Genomic DNA, 26575 nt, shown 5'->3' with positions numbered 1-26575 from the left:
ATTTTTCATAAATAAAAGTAAAAATTTCAATTGTCTATTTCAATTATTGTTAAAATATCTTAGTATACGTCTTCAAGTAGAATTCTATAAGATGGGGACAAGAAGGAGACATACTATTTTAAAGTCTTAACAGATTTTTTAAATTGAAAAACATGATATTTATCATGTTTAATTTTGTCATATTGAATGAACAAAATTAATTTCTTAAATTATACACAAATTAATATTTTTTCAGTAAATCTAGGAGATTGGATTAACGAAGCTAATAATTCATCTAAAAATGTTTATTTAAAGTAACTTGTAACTCCAAAAGAACCATTTACCATTGTGACTTTAAGAAATTCATTTATTTTACTTGAAAATTTTAATTTTAATTATAAGACTTTATTCTAGAAATATTCAAGATTTCAAGAATTTCTTTATTCAAGAAATTTTAATTTCATTTGTAAGATTTGAAAAATATCATTATTCGTTAAATCGTTGGAGTATTTGTAACACGATTTTCAGTAATTAGACTTCACACATCGTGTTTATTATGTGCATGGCGATCTGAATTGAGTTGAAATAATTATAAGAAATGTGCCTATAGAAAATCAAACTGATAATTATTTGATTGGTGTGCCCTTTGGATAAAAAATATTTCAACATAAAATTATTTAGTATTTGAAGCTTTATTTCACATTTGAAATCAGTAAAACAAGAAAATTTCAACTTCTTAGAAATTTGTTTTTATACAAAACCTTAATGAACCAGGACAGCCAAAAATTTTTAAATGAACTTTATTTACCTGATCAAAAATAATCAAATTATGAAGTCCCCTATAGTTGAATTTTTTAAAAGTTTATTTACTTAAATACGCAAATGATATGTTGACTTTAAGATAAGACAAGAACAACAAAGGAGAAAAAAAGTAAAATTAAAAATAAAAGAAAACTAAAACGAAAGAACAAAGGAAACGTTTTTATTTCACCTCAAGTCAGCACAATTAAGTTTTTCCATTTTACTTAAAAAAACGGAGAGGGAAAAAAGAAAACCTGTAAGAAAAATATTGGATAAACAAATAAAAGAAAAACCTTAAAAAAATTTTTTTTAAAAATTCAATGAAACAAATTTTCTTCCCCAATATTTGTGGGAAAAGGAATGATTCGCTCTTGGTAAAAAAAAAGAGAGAGAGAAAATAAAAGCAAATTGTTACTAAGTGCTGTGTGGCATCCTCAAGTTCATACCTTCGGGAGATGAAAAACCGCAGAAATAAGAGAAAAATAAAAAAGAATTGAAATAAAAAGAATGCAAAAAAAATATTTATCTTTTTTTTTCTCTGGAAAATTCATTTTGATTGTGAAGGATGAAAATCTCATTTAAAGAAAACAATTTTCATTTTATTTTTCATTACACTAAAATTGAATTGAACCAACAGTGAATGTAGTCAGTCACCCTCATCAGAAATTTTAAGAATTTTTATTTTTCCTTTTCACTTCTATATTTTCTATATTCATGTCGTATAACTGTAATTTAATTTTCCATTTTTATTGTTAATGTGTAAAAGAATAAAAATGAATTAAAATTTCCCAAACTTTTGTGTAACATCAAGGGTATAGCTATGTTTAAAGTGAAATTTAACAATTGATTTTTCTTTATTGTCTGGAATTAATTTTCGAGCATGTCTTCTGATACCTACACATTATAATATAGGTAATATTATAGTTTTTCAAAATGCACATTAAACGTAAAGAATATTGTTTTGATTTAGGTAATTGTTATTTTATTATGCCAAGACTAAAATAATGAAAAATTTTTTAGAATATGGTTCTTATATGTAGGCACTATTTTAATAATTAATGTTGTAAAAGTGAAGACGTAGAAGTTAGAAGTAAGGTTCAGAATTTCAAATTTGAATACTTCATAAACCCAAAATATAGTAGCTTAAATTCTATATAAAATTTGTGAAGCACACTTTTGAAGCATTTAGTTATTTAATTACAGCAGCTTTCGTGCGAATCCAAGTGGAAATATACACGCCAATATTGTTTGCAACAAGTATACTTGATAACCAAATTTAGAATTAAAAATATTGAATTTTATAATATACAAGTACATACATACATTTATGTATTTTTAAAATTAGAACTAATATTATGTATAACAGCAATTTGTAAAAATTTAAATGTATCAGGTGAAGTTAGTAGAAAGGTCCTTGTTCAGATTTTATATATTCGGACAATACATCTCGTTACCAGTCATGTAACTAATTAATATTAATAATTTAAAAATTAATAATAATTTCGAAAATTGTATATAGAAACTGTTGCATATTTTAAAAGTTATTGAATTCCCTCTTATTATTGTTAATAATTTTTTAATTATTCTTAATAGAATACTAGAAATTCTTAATTGTCCTGTTGCTAATACGGAAATCAATAATGATTTTACTGTTTATAATAAAGTTATCCAGATAATCATTGTACCTAATAAAAATTTGGCAATATTCAGTCCATACCAAACTATGAATATTGTAAGAATTTTTCTGAAATTTCGTTTTTGAATAAAATATCGCCAAGTTTAAATAATCGTTAATTTTTATAATAAAATGGAAATCAGCATTTTGGTATTGTAGGATCATAAAATTTCTACTTTACATATATACATTCATATAAAAATTGCAATAATTTCTTAATCCTTAATACAATAAAAATTCATTATTAATAAAGTGTTTGGAAAATTTTCTTAAAATTATTACAATAAACTTATGTCATGCTTTTGGAAAACAAAACAAAAAAAATTCCCATTTAAATCTAATAAAAATATTTAAGTAGAATTAAAGTTTAAAGTTTTTATAATTAAAATTAAGTCAGAAAAGATTATTTTCTGCGCTAATATTCTTTTCTTCTTCGGTTAAAGTTTATTACCAAGTTTAATATTCTTTTATATATACATAAGTATTAAGTTAGAAGTGGAAACTAAAGATAAGAATTTTTATAATTATTTTCGTTAAGAAATAAAAAAAAATTTATATTCTTAACTCCTAAGATTAAAATATAATAATATGAAGTAGAAATTAAAAGAAAAAACGAAAACGAAATCAACACAATATAAAAAATTCAACAAACAAAAAAAAAATAAAAGTTTTTAACCCTCTCCAAATCTGTATTAACAATTGAAAATGGAAAATGCTCTTCTTTTCTGCTTTTTTTCTCTCAGATTCATTAAAAAATAAGCAAATGAAAATAAAAAGTGGAAATCTTTTTTAGAAACAATTTTAATGTTAATATATTTTTAAGATCTGAAATTATTATAGAGAAATGAGAGGGAAAAATGATAACATACAAAAAACAAAAAGAAAAAACAAGGAACAAAATAACTTCTTTTGGAAAATTTTTCTAAATCAACTCATTAGCTTTTATATTGTACATTTTTGAAATGATGTCCTTGATGAATCCTTTTCATTTAACATATACTATATCATATACATAGGGAAAGAAAAAAAAATTAAAAATATTACAAGAAAAAAAATATTTACTTTATCATTAAGATTAATTCAAAAATTTTGCTCTTTTCTTTTTCAAAAAAAAAATAATAATAATAATAATAAAATATTTACTCGTCTCTTATTTTGTCTTTTATATAATAAAAAAAAATAATAATGAATTTTTTCATCTTAAGAATTTCAATCTAGAAAATATAGAAATGAAATAAATTTATGGTATAAGACCACAATAATAATTTTTAATCATACAATTATGAATAAAGTTGGGTCAAATCAATGGTTTATAATGTAGCACTTTTCCCTTCAACAAGTGAAAGTTTTGCTTTTAAAAACAATATGTGAACTACTTTATCAAAATTACTTTCATTTTTGTTAGAATATGTTTCAGAGATTGCATAACTTTGGGGTAAAACAAAAAAAAATTTAAAGAGGCGTTAATATGATGCTCGAAGGCTTAATTGCGTGAGATAAAAAAATAATTATGTTTTGTAATCGCCTACTGTTAGCTTTTCGGATTTATAGAAATTTGGAAAAACTTGCAGTTTCGCAAATAAGTTATCGAGTGGCCATAACTTGAGAGGAGTGGAATTGGGAAAAAAACTTCTAACGAAATGAAATATTAATTAGTGTCTAAAACGGGCTATATTAACAGATTTCTACAACTTAAGATTTAGTAGAAAAACAATATCAAATTTTTGAAATAATTAATTTTAGATAACGGTATATATTGACAGCAACTTTGTTTGTTTTTAAAGTTCAAGTACAGCCACTACTTTTCTTCCTTTGTAAAATTTTATTTTTTATTTTTTTCAAAACCACTTCCCCAAATTTCCGTATAAGTGGAAATACATATTTTAAGGGTTTTCAAATTTTACTCTTAACAATTTTTTCAATTATCGTATCCAAAAATTTCTTCTTTCTATTTCCTATTAATAACTTACCGTTATCTAAAATCTATTTTTTCCAAGTTTTTGATATTATTTTTGATCTCAGGTTGTACAAATTTGTTAATATCGTTAATTTCGAAATAAAAATTAGGATACGGTTGAGACACTCTGTCATCTTTAGGAACGCAAAAAGGAAGAAATTTATTTAAAAGAAAAATAAATAAAAGTAAAATACATTTTTTTTTATTTTTCCAGTTAAAATAAAAAAATTAAGAAAAAAATACTAAAATTTTTTTCGTTTGTTTGCAAAAGGCAACAGAAAAGTAGAAAACTTTCTAGAAAATTTTCAATAGGCAAAAAATTATAGATGAATACATACATCTATATATGCACATACATACAAAATTTTTATTAATTAATCCTTTTTATTAAAGTCTAGACATTTTACACAATCCTCTAATCAATATGAAACATAAAATTTATCTCAATTTTCATGATAATTTTTTTTAACAAAAAAAAAAAATAAAACACAACTTTTTCTTATTTTTTTTAAAATTTTCTACTCCCAAATGACGGAAAATTACATAATGTAGAAATTATTACAGTTAAATAAATATTTTTTTTTCATATCTATTTTTTTTTTTAATAAAATTATATGGTCTAGATTTAAGGGGTGAAAAAAAATATTTTCTTTTTAAAAACGGATGTTATATTAGAGCGAATCTTGGAAAATTTTTTGATGTAGGTGTAATTAGGTTGACTGTGTAAAATTTTTAAAATGGAAATAACAAGTAAAAAAGGAAAAAAATGAATGTGTTTCTACTAATAATTAACTTTGATCTAATAGACTCACTAATTTTCTTTTTTTCATTAGAACCGCCCTTGTTTTTTCATTGCAAAATTTGTTTTACTTTCAAATTGTTAAAATATAAAAAATAATAAAATATAAAGAAAACGTATGCTTATAAAATAAGGAGACACGCCTATATACGACAAAAATATATTTACTAAAACAATGTGAGTTTTCCACTTCTCACGATATTAGAGTCTGTTATTTTTACAAAACAAAATTAAAGTTAAAATTCAAAATAATGGCTATGTACACTGATGTGTATTATTTGTAAAAGGAAAGAGTATTTTTTTAGCACTTTTCCAAAAAATTAAGAAAAAAACGTAGTTTCTCTACCATTCTGTCCGTCCGTGTATATGTTTACAAAACTTCTACAGTTTTGATGATAGAAAGCTGAAATTTAATATTTAATAAACCTAGAAACTTATTTCCGTTGAGCAAAATTTTTGCCTATCTTCCTCCCTCTAAAAACTAAAAATGCACATCTTTAACTATTTCTTGCACCGAAACCAAAGTTTGCAGAAGCAATAGTTGACTTCGTCTATCGCCGAATTTCTTAATTGAACTTTAAAAAAACAAAATGACCGTTAAAATTTAGCGTTATCTAAAATCTTTTTTTAACAAATTTTTGTTAAAGTTTTCTTCTAGGCTCTAGAACTCGTAAATTAGCAGCTTTTAGACACTAATAAATAGTTCATTTCGTTAGAAGAAAATTTTTTTACAGCTCCCTCCCTTCTGTATGTTAACCTCTCTTTAAATTTTTGTTTTGTTTTCTTTTAAAGATTGTATACATTGGTCATCCTTAATTTATGCAGTTTTTTGCATTATATTGAAGAGTATAACATTGCAAACCATTGGTTTTTTTTTTAAATTTCCAAATATTGCACTTTTAAATATTGAAAATTTTTTCGATCACACAATTATTTCTGATTAACTATGTAGATCTACTACGATCCAATTTAAAATTACTGTACTATTTTACAATTATAACAAAAGGACCAGTTTTTATGAAATTAAGTAGAAAAATTAAAATTATTAAATTATAATTGAATATTCTTGTTAATATACTGAATAATATTATAACATTATTATTAATTCACTAGAAGCTTAAAAATATTTCCAAATTAATTCTTAATTAAAAACTAGTGCCCTTAAAAGTTTTTTTTAATATAATTTTCAAAAAGGAACAAGTAAACACAAATATAAAAATATTAATACTAAATTAAAATAACTGCAATTTAAATTCTCATTTAAAAAGCTTAAAAAAAATTTAATAATAAAAAATAATTAAAAATGAAAGACAAATAAAACAATTTATTTTTCTAATCTAGATTTTAAAGTTTTAAAGTAGCTCTAACAAAATAAAATATGAGAAAATAAAGATAAAAAGTTAAAATTAAACTTTAAAAAAAAATTGCCTTCATAAATATTCACTTAAAATATAATTTAGATTAAAAATATTATTCACTCTTAAAAAATATTTTGTGAGCTTAATTAGAGGTAATACGAAAAACAAGAGTAAAAAAAAAAAAATAAAAATATATGTACCTTAAGAAACATAATAATTTTTACTTTTTAGCAAGAATCCTTAAGTTAACGTTAAAGGAAATATTTTTACCGCAAATTTCGTAAATTATTAATAAAAAAATTTCACTTTTTTTCCAATTTGTGTTTTTTTGTTGTCGCCTTTTTTTGTTTTTTTTGAACAAAAAGAATCGCTCCTGTGATAAATATCAGACAATTTTACATTTAAAAATAATTTCGTCCTTATTTTGGTTTTCTTTTGTTTCTTTGTAACTTTTTCTTAAATTATTTTCATTTCTTTATCACAAGAATATTAATTGTATCTCCATGGAATTAAATTCAGTGCTTTTAAAATAATTTTATTTTATTTATTTCGTGGAAACAGAAAAAAATAGAAAATTATGTATAAAAAAAAAAAACTAAAACAAATTCTAAAGGAAAATAATTTTTTTTTCTTTTCTTTTCAAAGATAATCCACGCAAAATCGTATATACAAGGACTCTGAAACTTCAAGATAAAAAAGTATCACGAAAATAAATTGAAAATAAGAGAGAGAGAGAGAATGAGAGAGACAACGAATGAAAAAAGGAAAAAGGGATTTGATTACTTTATTTAAATTTTTTTATGTAAATGTTTTTATAATATGTAAATTTATATATACCATATTTACAGTTATACAATGTATATTTATCTAAGTACATGTGCTTATTTATTTTGTTATTCATATTTGTTATAATATTAATTTTATAAAGGTCTTTATACAGAAATATTAATAAAATAAATTTAATTTCCTTTTATTTTTCGGAATATTTAAACACAAAATTTAATTTGATCGTATGTTTGTGTATACTTGTAAGATATTTATAAAATAAATTTGTTTTGAAATTTTAGAAAAGATTAAGATTTAAAAATAGATAATTTGAAATTTTGAAATAAAATCACATGAACTTCTTATATGTTAGTTTTCATGTTAATATTTCGGGTTGACAAAATTTCATACCAAAATTTTAAAAGTCGTAATTAACACTAATATTTTCAAAGTATTAGTATATTTTTAGGCTCTAGTTTAACTCTAACTAAATTTCATAAAACCGATTCAATTAATAAAATTATGTAAAATTTTAATAAATCAAAAATAGTACAATTATATTTTAATAATCATACTAATGAGATTTTACTGACCATTATTCAAAAGTATTTTATAGGTACAAAATGCGTAAACTCCAACAATATGAAACAGTTAGGGAACTATACGCCAATTATTTAATATTGCTTTGATATTATTTGGATTTTTCATTCACTGTACATTCTTGCATTTCAAATTTTGTATGCAATCATGAAGATTATCATTTTAAATATTTAATTTTCAAAATTATCATTTTGTCTGTGTTTAAGAGATATCCTAAGTCTGGCGATGTCGTTATCAATTTAAATTTAATACAAAGAATTTTGATTAAACACATTGACCCTTAAATATTTTATTGTAATTTTTGGTTCTAAAGATTTTAAACATATATACTTATGTATACGTCTAGAAATACATATTATATAAATTATATTTCATTATTATAACTTATGGTAATACTTTAAACTCACGCCATATTTACACCCAAAGTTTTCCATTTATGTTTTTTTTTTTCATTTCGTAGGACGGATAATAAAAATGAAATAGCAATCTTAATTTTTTTTCCCCTGTCTTCCTTTAGTGTTTTTGTATGTATTTTTTTTTTGCTTTCCCTTGTATTTTGTGCACCTTTTTTAACAAAATTCAAAAAAAAAAAATTTTTTTTTGTCTTGAAATTTTGCTTGTTTTTTCCTAACAGCCGTCGTTGTCCTAATTTGCAAAAGATGAAAAATTTTCGTATTCTTACTTTTCTCAATTTTTTTTTTCTACAAATGTTACTTGGAAACTCAGCGTGCGTTTACAAATACCTACAAATATTATACGGTATAAATTGAAATTAAAAGAAAAAAACTCAAATTTCTTAAACTTTACGACTTTTTCTTCTTTTAATTTTTTCTTAGCAAAAATAAAAATAAAAAATTTAAAGTACACTTGGATGTCTTCATTTACAATTCAATTTTAAAGGAAGTGAGAGTGAGAAAAAAAATATATTAGAAAAAAAAAAGTTAAGGAGGAAAAACTTCTGCAAAGGATAACAATGGGTCAAATATGGAGGGTAGACTTTTTTGTGTTAATTTTTATTTTTTCTTTTTTATATTTGTAAATTATTTTTTTTTTATTGTGAGGTGAAAAAAAATTTGTTTCAAGAGTTTATTTTTGTAGTTTTCTTGTTTACTTTCAATGCCATAGAGCAGCATTTCCATATTGCCAGATTTATCTGATTTTTCAAGTTTTTCAAAGGCTTGCCAGATAACTAGATTTTTTGCTTTAATTTGTCCGATTGTTTACTTCAAATTTCTTGTTTTTGTTAATTGTTATTACTCAAACCGTAAACCATTATTTCAAAAATCAATATATAAAAAAAAATATTATAAATGAATTAACACCTAGTTGACGCTGAAGCTGGATAATAATTATATTTTTGTGAATTCTGATAGACAGCGACAGCTTAATTCTGAACCCAATTAATATTGATTTTGATGTGGTTTATGAAGTATGGTTGATTTTATTATGGACCTACAAATTAAGCTTAATTGTGTGATTGTGTTAATGCAAAAGATTTTCTGTGCTAGGTTAACAAATCAGGTAAGATTTATTTTAAAAATAATTAACCAACAAAATAATTTATTTTTCTATTTAGTGGATCAGCAGAAAGAAAATCAAAATCAGCAAAAAAAAATTAAACTTTTTAATTCTTTTTTCACAAATTAAACTCTAATAAGAATAGTTTTTAATATACTTAAGCTATCTGACAAAAAAATGTCCCAAAATTAAATATTGAAGATGGTTTTTTTATCAGATTTAATTTAATGCCATTCTTTTTCTATGTTGTAAGATTTGTCAGATTTTTTGGAGAAATTTTCCAGATTTTCTGTGAAATCAATATGGTAACGCTGCCATAGAAATAAACGTTGTAGTGGTAGGTAAAACATTTTATTCATACTCTTATTCAATTCTCTTCTAATTTTTATATTTTAAAAAGTCTGAAAGGTGAGTGAGCAACCGATTGACGAGGAGATCAAATGAGTGAAACTGTGGTAAAATATAAAACGATGGTAAATTTTTGTTTACTTTTTTATTTTTCAGAAAATAAAAGACTGAGGTGAATACTTTTCGAATTTTTCTTTTTATAATACAAAAATTTTCTTGGTTGCTAGTTGCGATCAAAATGTTTTCTTTTAGAGGATAAGAGAAAAAAACAGAAAAATTAAATATATTTCTTTTATGTCGGTTTCAAGTTTCTCAAAAGAATAAAAAAATGAAAAACAATATATAAGGTAAAATAAAAAAAAAGAAAACAAAGCGTGCGAAGAGGTGGGCGGAATGGAGAATGTTTAAATAATTTAAGCTTTATTGTGTACCTACTGGAAAGTGAAGATGAAAATCATTTGCTCTTAACTTTAAAAAGATTTAAATATGATATTTACTTTGATCAAGATTTATTTTTCATTCTTCTACTTATTAAACATTCAAAAAGAATTTCACAAGAATTTTATTTTTTTTTTAGAAAAACTTTTGTTTTTTATTTTTCTTCCTTTTGTTTCTTTTTTTATTTTTAAATTAGGTTATTCGGTTGAAATCTGCGTTTATGTGTAATATATTGAATGCCACAAGAAAATAATTATTCTGATAAAATACCTAGAAAATCCAAGTTAATATTCGAGTTTTACTTGTTTTCATTTTTTTTTTCTCAAATTTTGGTTAATTAGTATTTTTTTGGTTTAATTTGAAAAAATTTTTTCAAATAAAAATTTTGTTTTATCGCCCAAAAAATTTATTAGAGAAATGTAAACGGTGAAGAAATAAACTAAATCAAAACAATAAACTTTTGCAAAAGCAGGTTTTTTAAGGCGTTCTTACTTAATCTTTTTGACAGAAAGTCAATGAAAGAAAGAAACGCATTAATAAAAGCAATTCTATATGTTCTTGGTGGTTTAATTTATCGTCATCCCTTAGAAACTAACGATAATTTTTTTAATTTTCTAATTTTGATTTAAAATTATTATCTAAAGCAAAATTACCTTGTTTCATAAAAAAATTTACTTCAATGAAATTGAAAGAAATTTAATTAATATAATAATTGGATTCCAAATTCCAACTAAGGTTTTTGCCTTTCAACTCACATTAGTAGATATACCAGTTTCATACAATTAGAAAAATATTAGATTAACTAATGGAAATTTCTTCATACCACTGCAAAATTGATAGATGATTTAATCTAAGGAACAACTTTATTAAAAAATTTTTCTCCTTGAAATGGACTCGAATTAGCGACTTACTGCTTTCTAAGCGGATACTTTACCAACTGCTATATAAAGGTATGAAGAAATCCTCGGCAAATTGTTCTTGAAATTGCTTTATATTGTAATTTAAATGATTACCAAGTATATAGGATGATTATTAAGTACAATAACAATTTTGAATTAACAATTAGTAATAACACTTAGAAAATTTTAAAAATTTTGTATTTAAGAATTTCATATTAAATAAAATAATTTCGTTAGTGTTAAGTTACTACATATAGAAAAAAAATTATTTAAAAATAAACACTACCTTTAAGAGAAAAATTATAGCAGGTACAACAAAATCATAATTTTCGCAGTAACAAAATTAATAAATAAAATTTTAAACATTTCGATTCTATAAAATAAGATTCCATATCAACTGAAGAAAAAAATATTATTTGTAAATTTATTATAGTAATTTTAATTATCTAATATTTCTAATAGGAAATCTAGTATTCTAACTCACATGTACTAATCATATCATAAAAAATACTTATGTGTATTAAAATATATTTTATATCTGGACTCAATGCAACTTAAAATATAATAATTTTCTTAATTATAATATTGGATTAATAATATATTCAAGAATTCAGAGATTCTCTGAATTATTCAAATATGAATATTGGCATCATCGAAAATTGTATAAATTTTAAATTTTACTGGTGATTTTGTGTTGCATAATATTCATTTGAAAAATTTAATTTTTATAGAATTATAGTAGAATTTTATCATATATGGTTTAATCGTGATAATGTTATAATTAAAAATCCATTTAAATTAATATATCTATGTGTGTGTGTGTAAACTATTATATCGTATGTCCTGTGATGAATAACTTTAATGATAATTTTATGTTATGCATTCATTATGTATGCATGTAAGCATGCAAATGAGTTGCTTTTTTTTATTTCTTTCTTTTAAATTCAATATTGAAAGTAATTTATTCATTATATGTATCTTAAATATTTAATTTTATTGAAATTAATTTATTTGTACATAACAAAGTGTTCCAATAGTGAAAATATTTATAATTGTATATGCAATTGAAGGATATCATCTAATATCAAAATTTGTGTGTGGCTACACAGCACCGGATTTACCATATATGCAAAATATGCATTTGCAATAGGCGCCAGAAAACAGGGGTGCCATTAAAAATTTTGAAAAAAAAGATACATGAACATTTCAAAAGAAAAATCTGGAAGTTTAATTCCAGGCTTTTAATTCTATGACTAGTCTAGCAGTCAGCCTTGTACGAAAGATATTCGAAAGTGATTTATTATGCGGAATTTTATTATAACGAGAGCGGAAGGCGGGTGTACCCTTTTTGGAAACAGCTTAGGGCGCGAAACAAGTCAGAACTGTGCCTGTGTCTACATAATACATAACTAGTTTCGTCTCTCAAAACTCGAAATACATAGTAGGAAAAACTTTCTTTTCACTTGAAAACTAAATTAAACAAATTCATTATGATACTGATTCACTCTATTTTCACCCGGTAAGAAAAAAAAGAGGAAGGTACACAATTCAGATTATAAAAATAATGCCAAACAAATGTAAAATGTATCATTGGAGTACATAAGTTATATGGTTATTTTACTTTTTTGACATTTATTTTATGAAACTGAAATAGCCATTATGCTCCAACGAAATCGATCTTTAATATAAAAATATTGGAAAAGTCTGTTTATTTTATTATTTTATTTTATAGATTAACTGTGAACCAAAGGCAACTTAAACCAAATTCGAATTGCATAGTATATTGAATTCTCTTGGACAATGTTGTCCAAATATTCTCTTGAATAGTAAAGTCCAAATCAATTTCAATAATTTGATCTTATTGTGGTTTAATATTGAGTTTAAATTTAAATTATAATGAATAACTTAGTTTTTAATTTAAAACAAAAATTTTTATTTATTTATTTGTATGTACATATAAGGGTTTAAATATTGAATAACTTCAGACTATATTTTAGCTTTCGGACCCTCTATTTTGCAAAGTTGGCTCACACACTCCAACTTTGAGGCCCTCGCGAAGAAGGGTCCAAAAAGTAAAATGTGTTTTTTGTTCGTCTGAAGCTATTCTATCACTCTACTTCAGGAATACCATTAAACCTGAACACCTTGCATAATATTAATTCTTGCATACGGTATGTAGCCTATAGTATACGAGCACTATTATAAATGCACAATATTTTATATGTTACCATACAAATAATATGTACAAAAAGATTATATTAGAGCTGAATATTTTATAGTTTTACCCTATGTAATGCATTTTACATACGAATAAATGTGTACATGAATGTGTAAATGAATACATAACAAATTTCAACATAGCAACAAAATTCGATAAAGGTTATTTTAATGGTTTTAATACAACCATCATATTGCATCGTCAGCAATTTAAAATATCTAAGGTTTTTTTTTTTTTAATTTTTATATTAAATTTATTTTCTTTATAGAAAACAGTCTTTAATATTCACTGTAATAAAAACTATATGTACGAGATAAAAGGATTGAAATAAGTTTCTACTATGTAGAAATAATTTTTGTAACATGATATGCTTTTATGCATCTATATGCGTATAATAATAATTATTGAAATATGTATGTAGACATGAAATGTATATACTCTTAGAACAGTCGCTTATTTCAGTGTGGATGTTGCTTTAAATAAGTTGAGGAATTAAGAGTAATCATGCAAATAAATTTACGATATAGATACCATACTTCATTTTAAAATTTATTTTATAATATGGATAAAATTTTTGGTAACAAATTAAAGATGCCTTTCAAGTTGGAATGTTAATCAATTTTATATTAAATTTATATTGAATTTTAATATTAATCTAATCGCTTTTATATACATGTAGCATGTAAGTTAATATATATAATATTGTAATACATTGTGCATATTACGAATATAATGAGAGTAAAATAAAAATTTCAATTTTGAAATTGTGAGGCATAGTTAGTACAGATTGTATTTTAAAATAGATTAAAGCATAATAATTTTATATAATAATTATATAAAGTATAAAAGCATTACCCCATAATTTAATTTAATATTTTTCCTTAACAATTTATAAATGATAACTTAATATAAATTTTTGTACTACATATTTTATAACAATTGTTATATACAGAGAGCCTATAAGTGTATGTTTTAAAGAATTTATATGCTTATGTAGAATAGATTATATTTTTAATTAATTTATTTTGGGATATTATAGTTACAATCATGATATTCTCTAAAATAATATTAGTAAAACATAACTATGCTGTGTATAACAGTCAACTAATATAAATATTTTAAAATTTAAAGAATTTAGTAACTAATTATATAAGCCAGTTTATCTGTATTATATTAAAACTGACAAATAATGTTATGTTAAGACTGACAAAATTAGGCAGATTTCTCAGAGTAAGTTTACTTAATATCACATAATATTATTCGATTATATTTATCAAATATGCGAAATTGTTATCTTAAAATATTAGCCATATACATCCAAAATGATTTACATTATAATTATTATATACTTCCATATATATTCAAAACAGTTGTAAGCTATCATCTAGTAACTGGTATCTCTGCACAAAATTTTGTACATAACATCATTGCTACTTAAATGGTTAACAACATAGAAAAATATATCGTTTTTTAAGTAAATTTCATGTACTAAAAGTAAAACTCGTCAAAATTCAAAATCTATTTTAATAGGCTTAAAGTGAGATTATGAAGTTTTGTTTCAAATACCGGAAGCCATTATATTTAATGTTATTTTATTGAAAATAAATTGAAAAGCATATTACTATACCGTCGATGAATAAAAGAATAAAATAAAATAAAAATAATCTGACATGGTCAGCACATAACCGAACGAATTATCGGTCTAGTTTAGTGAAAGTGTTAAAGAGGATTATAAAAATGCCTTTTAAACATTTCCTTTCAATTTTAAGTAAGTTTTCAATTTCAAATTTAAGCTTTTAATTAACATTCCTCGTTAATAAAAAGTTAATTTTGCTTTTGTGTCACCCGAATTTCCTGAAAAGTTCACTCACCAGTTAAATTCGATATGAGCTAGATCTCAAATATCAAATTTCAAGAAATTCCATAAATCCGTTCCGTAGATATGGGGAAAAATGTACAATCGGTCCCCAGTTCGGTTTCCGAGCCCTGATCTTTTCAAAAAATTTATATGTTCATTGTCTTATCACGAAGAATTTAATAATATTAAATTTTAAGGATGTTTGTTGATAATTTCTATTTATATACACAAAAACGTAAAATCGACATACTGAAAGTTCCTGTTGCCGAGGTCTGATATGTTCCAAAAGTTGCAATTCGTTTCATAGCCAAAGTAAATTTACATATAAAATTTTATCGCAATTGCGTCAGCTGAATTTGAGATACATACATGCACACACTGACCGACCCACATAGACAAATAGATCGACATCTCTCTTAAACTAGTTTATTTACGCTTCCCTTTTACAAATATATGTGTACCTGTCAAAATCTTGACATTCGAAATTTGGTACCATCAAGCAACCTCCCTTATTATATGCAATGCGGTCTGTAAAAACATTGTTAGAGCTCACAGAACTTGAACAACAATAACAACTACAAACAAAGAAATTTTTAAATCAATAAAATGTACCTATACCTTAAAATAAATAGAAGGCTTAATAGTGACGTTTAAAGAAGATTTCGATAGAATTTTAAATTAAATGAAGCTCTTTTGGAGGTGGAGAAATTAAATTGTTGGGAATAAGAAGAGAATAAAATTAATTTTTTTACATACCTAATTTTCCTATAAAATTAATGTGAATGACGAAAGAGTTTAAACCGATCATTAAAAAATCAATTATTTGAGTAGGTTAATAATAATTTTATAAAAATTTATGAAAGTTCAAGTGGATAAATATTTTTTTCTACAAGGTCAAAGTTGAAAAGTAATAATTGTACCTATCATATTTGGCTCGTATTGCGCACAAATTATATTTAATAGAAAAAATGTATGGTGTACAATATTTGAAACCATAATTTAATTATTTATAACTTCTTCAATTCGGTTTCATTATTCTAAACTTTTACGTAGCAATTAAAATGTCTTATATTTTAAAATGATTGAATTTTCTGGTTTATAAAGAAATTTCTAAAACTATTCAACATTAATGAGTAGAATTAAGAAAATTATAGAAATTTTCTACGTGATATAAGATGATTTACTTATCGACAATAAGATTTTAGTTTTAAGGCAGTTGCACATTAAATGAAATTGTGGTACATTTTTGTCACAATTAGTCTTCTATCATTTTAAAGTTTTTTTAGTAATCGCTTTACAAAAGAAAAGAACTCGTAAAAGCTATCTTTTTTTGCCAGAATTACGACATTTATTAGAAAAACATTTCATGCTAATTTGCAACATTCTTCGAAAATTCTGTTTGAAAATTATACTCTAAAAGTCGCACAATCTTTATTATCATCTTAATTTTATAAATCTCAAAGCTATAGTAAATATCGATTACTTTAAGAAGCTTATATTACTTTGCTTATACTCGTAAGTTAAATAGAATTTAGCGCACTAATCCCATTTAAGGTTTAAAAAAAAAACATGTTTATTATTTTGCTTTTTTTAGGGTTCAGTTAAGCGTGTTTTTAATTGTTCTCCAATTTTTATAACAAATTAAAGTTTCATTCAATTTTTGACTTGCTTGATACAGTCGTAAAATTTCTATATGGTATAATTCTAATTCCATTAATCGATTAATACAATACAGCAATCCCTCCTCTAACGTAATTTTTGGGACCAAAAAATTTTTACTTTAAGTGAAATTACGCCATAGGAGGTTCTCTAAAACATTATAGATTAATTATGGCCTAAACTACAATGTCGCTAAATAAAAATATGTAAGAAAATAAATTTTTTTAAATCGAAATCATGTAGTAAGAGGTAACGTTATAAGAGGGATTACTGTATTTTAATTAAAAATTTCCATACAATAAAAAATAATAACAATGAGACAAAACTAAAATTTTCTTTTTAGTTTTCCAAAAAAAATTTAATTAGCTAGTTTCATTCAAATCAAATTAGTGAAAATAAAAATGAAATTTAATTCAGTCACAAAATATCCTGGTAATGAATGCATAATAAAAACAAAAACAAAACACGTCATTTTTAAAAACACTTTAAAATTACATTATGGACACCACAAAGTTTTGTAATTTAAAAATAATTTTGAGGACAATAATAACATCATTGTTTTTCATTATAGTGTTTATTCAAATGTACATTTATATTTAATTTTGTACTTTTTTATATTACTTTATCTAGTATACTACGTATTTGATATAAAGGAAATTTATGTAACTGAGATGCGCATCAACAGCTCATCGTTTACATGACCTTTCTTTTTCATATTTAATTCATTATTTTTTATGCATTTTTTATTTTTTTATTTATATTGTTTTTAAGGACAGAGCAATGTCCGCATTGCTCTTTATTGTTCTTTCAAAAAAAAAAACAATAACAAACAATACATTTTGTTTATAAATTTATGCAGATGTCCTTTAGAATATTCAGAGGTGTTTTCTTTCCAATTGTTCTACCCTTCCACTTCATTATTTTTTTTCCATTTTAATACAAAAACTTTTTCTAGCGGAAAACTTTAGACTTTCTTGTTTCCATTTTTATTTTTCTTTTTTTCTTGTTCTTCTCGCTTGTTCCATTTCTGAGACAACATAATATTATAGTAGTAGTAGTAGTTCTCTTGTATTATTTTTCTTTGTTTAATTTGATTGAAATAGAAATTCTAGGGGTGAAAAAAACATTAAAGTATACGAAAATGAAAACAAACGAACAATACGTTAGAAAAAAAAATTAAATCCACGAAGGACAAAAAAAAAGGAATGGAAATGGCATGAAAAAAAAAATTTAAAACGAGAATCCAATTGTAAACGTGATTCTTTTACAAAATAATTTTAAGGATGCTAAAACAAAAAGAAAACGAAAAGGACGTAAATAAAATACGGAAAACAAAAAGAACAGAAAAACTTTAAATTACACAATTTTTCTCTCAAGGTGTCTCATGATTTCTGTAATTTTCTTCTTTTTTTTTTGAGAAAAATTAAATTTTTGCACAAATTTTTCAAATATTTGACTTTAAAATTATTTAACAATTTTTTGAGGTATACTCGTATCTAATGTAAAGAAAAAAATTAGGTACCCAATTTTGTGTTGACTTTTAAGCATAAACCATGAATGAATATTTTAACATTTTTGTTCAAAAATTTTCACTCTTACTTCAATAGCAGTATTAGAGAGACGACGTGGAAAACGTTTTATTCTTACAATTTAGTTGATTAATCTTTAATATTATCTGAATATTTTCAAAGGATTGATTTAGTATCGGTTTTCCTATCATTTATGAAATCCTAAAATTTTGAAATAGAGGAGCAAAACCAATAATATTTTAGCTTAACTAACTTTTGATCTTACTTAATAATTATTTCAAAACAATAGTTTTAATGCTTTTCCAAAATATTAATTAACATTTGGAGATTATAGTATATACGTGGTGTTATAAACGTTATACTGAATTCGTTTAGTTTTTTTACAGATTCAGAAAATATGACAATAGAAAGAAAACTTTTGTTTTAGGTTTTTAGGCGATTACATGATTTTGAGAAGACAAAAGGAACCTTCACAGAAATACTTAGCAAAGATTTTTAAAATGTATCGTAAAATATTGAAGTGTTAAAAATCAATTTAAGAATTTATAACGTAAAGTCAAAATTCTCTGTCTTCTATAGCCTACAATCAATTAAATTCTTCTATGAATCTCGAAAACAATTTTTTTTTAATTTTACAACAGAAATCCTGTAAAATTTTCGATTTATTTTCAAAAATTAAGTTGAGTATCCTAGTACAAAAGGGATAAATAAACATATTCTATATTTTTTGATCTTATATATACTTGCATATTTTGTAAAGTCAGCTCTAATGAGTACATAAAATATCTAGACAGAAAATACACAAAAAAAAAACAAAATGTAAGGTTAAACAAAAAATGGAGTTAAAAAACAACAAAATTAAATAAAACAAAAAAAAACAATTACAACAAGAATTGTAATCAGGACACAAAACCATAGAAACGAATTTAAAAGCGCGGTTGGACCCAAAAACCTGAACAAAAAAAAAATAATAACAATATTATATACAAACGCTATTTTGTTTGTGTAATTGTAAAGTATATTCTTTAGCACAGAATATATTGTGTATAATATACAGGGTGATCTAGTAAGGAGTACAATTTTATTAAATAAAATCAATGAAAATCAAAAATAGTGTCAATTTTTTGAGTTTCTACGTGTTGCTAGGACCCTTAAAATCTTGAAATAGAAATGCTTTTTGTGCTCTGCATTCTGTTTTCTAAATTAAATTTTAAGAAATCAGAATTTTTCTAAAGTTCGAGTGCTTGGTATTCCGAAAGTAAAAAAAAACAAATTCTGAAAAAAACAAAATCCGAAAGTAAAAAAAGGAACCTTAACAAATAATATCAAGCTTTCAAGCTTTTTATTAGCTGTCCCAAGAACTGGTTATATGAACCTTATATTTTTTTCGGAGTGAAAGTTTTAATCAAAAATGCCTTGGCAAGTGAAAATATCATGAAAATTAGCTATAGTTCCTTAATCTCAGACACTTGACAACATCTCAGATATTTGACAACATTCTCGATGATTTAAACAATGATCTATAATATTGTATTCTTTACTGAATAACCTTGTATATATATATATATATATATATATATATATAATAATATACGTGTTGTTTTAAGTAAAAGAGAGTACATTACAAAATAGTTACAATTGAATGAAAAAAACGCTAACGAAATAACATGAAAATTCTAATTATACACCGAATTTTCCATTATTTTTGTTGTTGTTTTTAATGTTTAGGAGACACTGAATAGAAAATGAAAGGACATTTTGTGTATCCCGAAATGAAATAATAGATTATTTTTATTTTGTTTTGCCAAGGCTCACATTTTTTCTTTTTTGTTATATATGAAAGGAAGGAAATTCTAATTAGTTAAATCGTTACTGTAAAGAACTTTAAAGGGGTCCATTATTTTCTATGTTCCTTGTTTTTTTTTTTTTTGGGTGCTTTATAAAGAGAAAGAAATAAAGAGAAAACTCTCACATTTAACGCGTTGGAAAAAATTGTTTTCAAAAAGAAAAATATTTAAAACATTTTAAAATAAAAGAAAATAATTTAAAGGGTTTAATTTTTATTTTCATAAAATTCTAACAGAAGCATTTTATAAAAATTATTTTTATTATTTTAATTTTTACTAAAGCAGTTATGAAGCTACGAAAACGTACGACATATTTTAATTTGTTTTAATTAAATAGTAGGTATTTTTAATTTTCTTTTATTTTTATTTAAATTGAAGCGTTTGGCTTGAATTTAAGAAATTTTTTATAACAATCGCAAATAAAATTTTAAAGAGTGTAATAATGATAGGCAAAACAAAATAGTAGTGATAATTTAATGATGAACGAAAGTATAATTTTGTTTTATGAAAATTAGTTTGGTTTCTTTTTGAATTGAATCAAATGAATTTATAATTTATGAATAACTTGTGTTATATTTAAGAGCTTCAATTTAATATAGACGCATTCTAATTGAATTAATTTGGATTGAAAAATTAACTGGATTCCGTCTGGTTAATCCCGCAATTATTTAAATAATTAATTTTTTTATATTTGAATTTGTTTAAATGAATATTCGTTGCAGAATTTTATAAAATTTTAATATTAATAACTTTAATTTTAACAATTTTATTGCGGTAAGGAATACAATCGATAATATGCTAATAAAAATATTAGTTTTTAACTTGTAAATATATTGTATGTAATGCAATGCTATATAAATTTATATTTCAGTTTTGGAAACTTACATTGTTGTTATTTATTTTCATAGAATCAAAACAAAGATCTCCGCTTATTGAGTAATAGCTTACTAAACACTTGTATTTATAAATAAAATTTTATTTACCTCGTTTTATTTTTCTAATTCGACCTCTATGTAGTTTGACATTATACTAAAATAAATAAGGCATTTTTAAATATGAAGAGTTGTTGATTGCGCTGAATTGCAGATGTCCTTTTAAAGTAACTTCGTTATACACATAAGTAATTATTGCTTTGAACACCGAATAAAGTTAATACTAACCTGCAAAATAGAAAATATGAAAAAAAAATTTATTAACTTTGCATTATTATGAAAATTATATTTTATTATTTAATTTTAGAATTGTAATGCGTTTTGCCGGAATAATATTTAGAATATTCTAGAAAAAAGGAAATTTTTATGATAATCAAGTTCTATAATTAATTATTCTATAATAACACTACTCGAATAGTTAAAGAGGAACTTCTTTTAAATTTACTGTTAAAATATTTATTTTTCATTGAATTTTTGTCGAACTTTTCAAAGATAAAATTTTTGAAGACTTTGAATCCAACATGAACATTGGATATTCCTAGTCGTAATCATTAAAACTCATTTAAATATTAGTCATTTATTCGATTTCAAAAACAGTAATTGTTTTTGATTTTCTAAGGAAATTTTAACTTTCGTTCTTGTTTTGACCACCAACTTAATTTTAAACTAAATTATAAATATAATCTAAATTTGTTCTGATTAAGTATAAGCATTAAATATAATTAAAAATTATGGACCCTGGTCCAAAATACTTATACTTAATGCAGTTATTGTTATTTTATTGCATATTTTTAACAATTTGAAGTATTTATTATTTTAGTTCACAGATGAAATATTTGGTAGACTTTGTGGATTCCAAGAAAACCAAATTGGGCAAGAGGACATACTCTTTAGGCCACCGCAGCTATTTGCGTCTTATTGTAGCCTCCCCACGATCCCGTATATAATATCTTCGTCTTAGAGATATCGCAAAGAGAATTAGACAGCACAAGGACGCTCAGTGAAACGCTCAGTTACCGCTCTCACAAGATGTGCACAAGGAGGAAACCAATTTCCCCAGCTTATACCATTATCTTTTCATTCGTATGTAGATGAAAATGTATGATGTTATAGGGATACATCAAATTCAAAATGTAAATTAAAATTGACTTAAACTTTAAGCTCTTTTCTGTTTTGCAATTGAGAAAATTCATTTTTGATTCAATGTTATTATTTGTGTAATTATTTCTTTCTCTTCTATTAAAAGTAGAGAGAGCACTCAGAGAAAATAAAATTTTATATGAAGTCTTAATTTTTCTCTTTCTTTGTTTATTTTTCGCCCGGCCTAATTAACAAATAAATTAAACCTGACTTTGTTATTGAGCTATTAAATTTTTTACTGAATAAAAATTATTAGCTAAAATTTCAATTCGATAATTTTTTTTTTCCATACTAGGTTAACTTTAAAAATTTTATTTTAAATTTTATTTGAAGAGTTTTCTAATTTCACTTCGTTTTAAGCAAAAGAGTCAACATATTTATAAGTAGGTAAGCAACTAATTCAATTTCAAATATAAAATTCATAAATCATTTCTTTCGTTTTTTTCTGTTTTTTTTTTTTTTTTTATATTCTTTTGATTCAAGGACTTTATATACAAAATATTCATGTGTAAATAATGGATACACACAAACATACATTATTTTTCAACAGTTTACCATTAAATGAAAAAAAAAAGTCCTTTTAAAATTTCTGAATCTTTCATTTGCTTTCATATCAATAAATTTTCGCATTTTTCAATATTAAAATCCGACAAAAAAATAAAATAAAATCAAAAAGACTAGGAAGGAAAGCATTTTTTTTTTAGTTAATAAAAAATATGATATCGATAATAAGTTCTTAGCAGAAGCAATATAATAAATCGTTTATTTAAAAGCTGACTTTTCTTCTCTCTATATAATATTACGAGTTGCATATTATATTTTTTGCATCGTTTAATAATATTTTTTTTTAATAGAAAAAATGCCATCAGAGATATTTTTATTTATACTTGATAATATCTACATATATACGAGTATATATAGAGGCATGCATATGCTCTAAGGATATATAAATTTTCTGAAATTTAATAATAATAATTCATATAAAATATGAATGATATTAAAAAAAATATATATATATATGCATGTATAACAGTATATTATAATATAATGAAGAAGGATCATTTATAAAATTTTATAATATCAATAATGTATAATACTCGTATCTATACAGAGTCTGATCAACAAGTAATAAAAATTATATTCAATAAGGTACACAAAATTAAAATTTTATAAATGTGATCATAAATTCTTTAAAGTGTTTTAATTTATTGAAATTAGTTTTCTTTTAATCCAATCAAGTATAGTGTATAGTTTATATTATATAGATTAAATGAGGGTAAAATAAATTAAATGTTGTACAACAACTTTTCAAGGAATCGTCATTTCACTCCCTTTAGTCTCGTAATAGTATGGTTTTTCTATACGCAATATTATTTTATATTTTAAACATTTTTTACATAATTTCATGCACCTTATTCTATTTAAGAGTTAGAAGTGAACGACAAAATCGAGGAAAATAATTATTTGAAATAAACTGAACTTTTTGGAATTAAACTACTTCGACTATCACATTGAGATTATTTTTTTGAATTTATTTTTAAAATATTGAGTAAACAAATTTCGTAATATATTTTCCAATAAAAATTATTAATTATGATTAAACACGGCTATTTGAAAAAATGAAATTTCCTCAAACATTCTCTTTAAAAATTAATATATATAATTTGTTGATATCCACATCAGCTAAGGATATCTGGTATGCTTAGCTGCCTCAAGGATTAGAATAAATTCAATTGCCTATGTATACAGTTATCATAAAAATGTAAGAATTTGAAAATAAAGTTAATCATAAATAAGACACAATATCTAACATGAAATATCAAAAAATATCGGCCGTAATTGAAAACATAAATGGGAATCAAGATCCATAAGTATACTGCATTTTTGTTATGGATACCTACGCAATTTTGATATCCCTTCTTATACCGTCATTAACAACCCTTTTTCTCAATTTTTCTTCTATTCAAAATAAAGTCTTGCATATCTCTATAATAATGTACTTTACGTTAATACTGAAGTTCGTGCAATTATAATATGAGATCTTCCTTTCTTTAGATTTCTTTATAACTACCCTTATATGTATGGAACATTTTGTCATTCCTCTTAACATTCTGCTGCTTTTTTTTCATCCTTCACCCTTCTTTATACAATGATTTTTTTTTCTATTATCGAGATTTTTCATTTATTTTCTTCTTTTTTTTATGTTTTTTTTTTTTTTGCTTTCTATGGTGGTGTTTATGAATTCTTGTAATTGCATATAAAGTGGTCCTTTAAACTGAAAATAATTTTCAAGTTGAATTACTACTTTTGCCCTTTTATAATATAAAGAAAAAATTTTTTGACTCTTGAAAATTTTGAAAAGCAATAATCTTACATTCTATATAAATAAATAATTATATCTAGAATTGGAAGTCTAATGAATATAACTTCAATATGAATGGCTGTGTTTGTTTGTATTTTGATGAGGAAAATTTGATATAAGCTTGCATGTATGAATATAGGTATATTATGTTATATTAATATGCTTGTAAATTTATTACTATAAAGTACTTGAGCATATGTGCCATTTTTGTACGAACTAAAAAAATTTCAATTTCAAAATACTATAAATATTTCGTCTTGATTTTTTTAGAATGGAATTTTTTTGTTTAATTTGAAAATTGTGTTCGGATAATTTTAATAAAAGTATAAAATATTTATAATGCTAATTTTCTTAATAAATTCTACAATTGTAGAATAAGTCAATTGGTTGCTGTGTGTTTTTATGAATATAACGTATGTGAATTTGAATGCGACCGTACCCTTCTCGATAAGAAATTTTGATTTCAGGCAATGTCAAATTTCTTTCTCGTTTTCAGTGAATCACAAATATGTAAGAAAATAATATAATTTAATAATATTGTCTGCAACTATGCCAGTTTACTTTCAGTTGCATCAAAGACAGAGAAAACTGTATGAGAAGGAAATAATCCTATTAATGAAACAATTTTAAAATTTTAATAATTTTACAATCTCTTTAAATAAATTTTCACATTGACCTATAAGTGCAATTAATTTTGGAAATTAGAGTGAGTCTCTTACTTATGATCATTAATCATAAAAGCTGAAAATTTTTTACAATAATTTCTCTAAGTAAAAACATTTTCTATTAACAAATAATAATAATTGTTGAATAGCAATGAAACTTGAGTGGACTGAAACTTTTTAAGTAGAACCTGACTAATAAATAAAATGTTTGCATTATACAAAATATCAATCATACGATAGAAAGAGAGAGAGAGAGATAGATCGAAAGTGATAGAATAAAGCGAGTGAGGGATGGATGAACAAATAAGTTTCTTTTTCTTTTGCTTATTTATTCATTTTTCAATTTATTTCCAACTTCTTTTTGTATACAATTACTGTTATTTTATTTTATTTTTTCATTTTAATTTTCTCTGTCGTTATTTTACTTGATGCGCTCATAATATATACATAGAAACATATACATACTGGTATTCAAAGACCAAAATCTTAAGTAATATGATGATAGCGATAATAAAGGACATCAAAAAGGATAAATGTAAAATATATTATTATCTAGTTGGTATAAATTTAATATATAACATTACTATTGTATTGTAAATATAAATCTATAAGACGTACATATTTATTTAAAAAGGTTTGTCTATCCCGAAATATCTACGCATATAGAAATGTAATTTTTATAAACGAAAGTAAATTTTTTTTTCTTGATGTATTTATAAAATATGAGAAAATTGTTTTATTTTGGTATTATTATTTAAAAACTGAAAATGACAGAAATGATGGAATATTTAAGGGCATCAATATTGTTATACAATATAGAAATAATATTCTTATGTATAATCTAAGCATAAGTATATGTGTGACTTTGCACATTTTCCATTACATACATACATATATAGCACTTTTCTAATAATGAAGATAGTTTAATGTCGTTTATATTTTGTAGATTCATTACAAAATTATATTGAAATGATAGTGATTTGAAGTAATACTGTTATACATAGTGGAATTGTAATATTGTAACAGGGGTAAATATGTGAAGGGTTGCTTTTTTACCAAATTTTGTTTGTTATTTGTTTTATTTTTTTTTCGATTTTGCTTTTAAATTTTTTAATGATTTGATTCTGTGCAAATGACTTGAAGATCAGTTTAAAAGTGCTATTTATTATTATGTAGAAAGTAGATGGGGAATAGATGATGATATAGTAAAGACGCAAAGTTGCCTCTT

General features: G+C 23.6%; 1 protein-coding gene across 1 annotated transcript in view; it reads right to left on the bottom strand.

Moving 5' to 3' along the window:
• The window catches only part of LOC129615441 (protein O-mannosyl-transferase TMTC2), a 94226-nt gene extending 69706 nt beyond the window's left edge, over window positions 1–24520 (bottom strand). Inside the window, exons 1-2 of the mRNA XM_055530651.1 lie at window positions 24392–24520; window positions 21232–21408 (exon numbers count right to left, since the gene is read on the bottom strand). The gene's annotated coding sequence lies outside the window, so the exon portion shown is untranslated. The remainder of the gene's footprint in view (window positions 1–21231; window positions 21409–24391) is intronic.
• Between the last annotated feature and the right edge of the window lie 2055 nt (window positions 24521–26575).

Source organism: Condylostylus longicornis, unplaced genomic scaffold (assembly GCF_029603195.1).
Source record: "Condylostylus longicornis isolate FDR11 unplaced genomic scaffold, ASM2960319v2 ptg000135l, whole genome shotgun sequence".
Taxonomy (NCBI): Eukaryota; Metazoa; Arthropoda; class Insecta; order Diptera; family Dolichopodidae; genus Condylostylus; species Condylostylus longicornis.
This window is presented reverse-complemented; position numbering and strand designations above follow the sequence as displayed.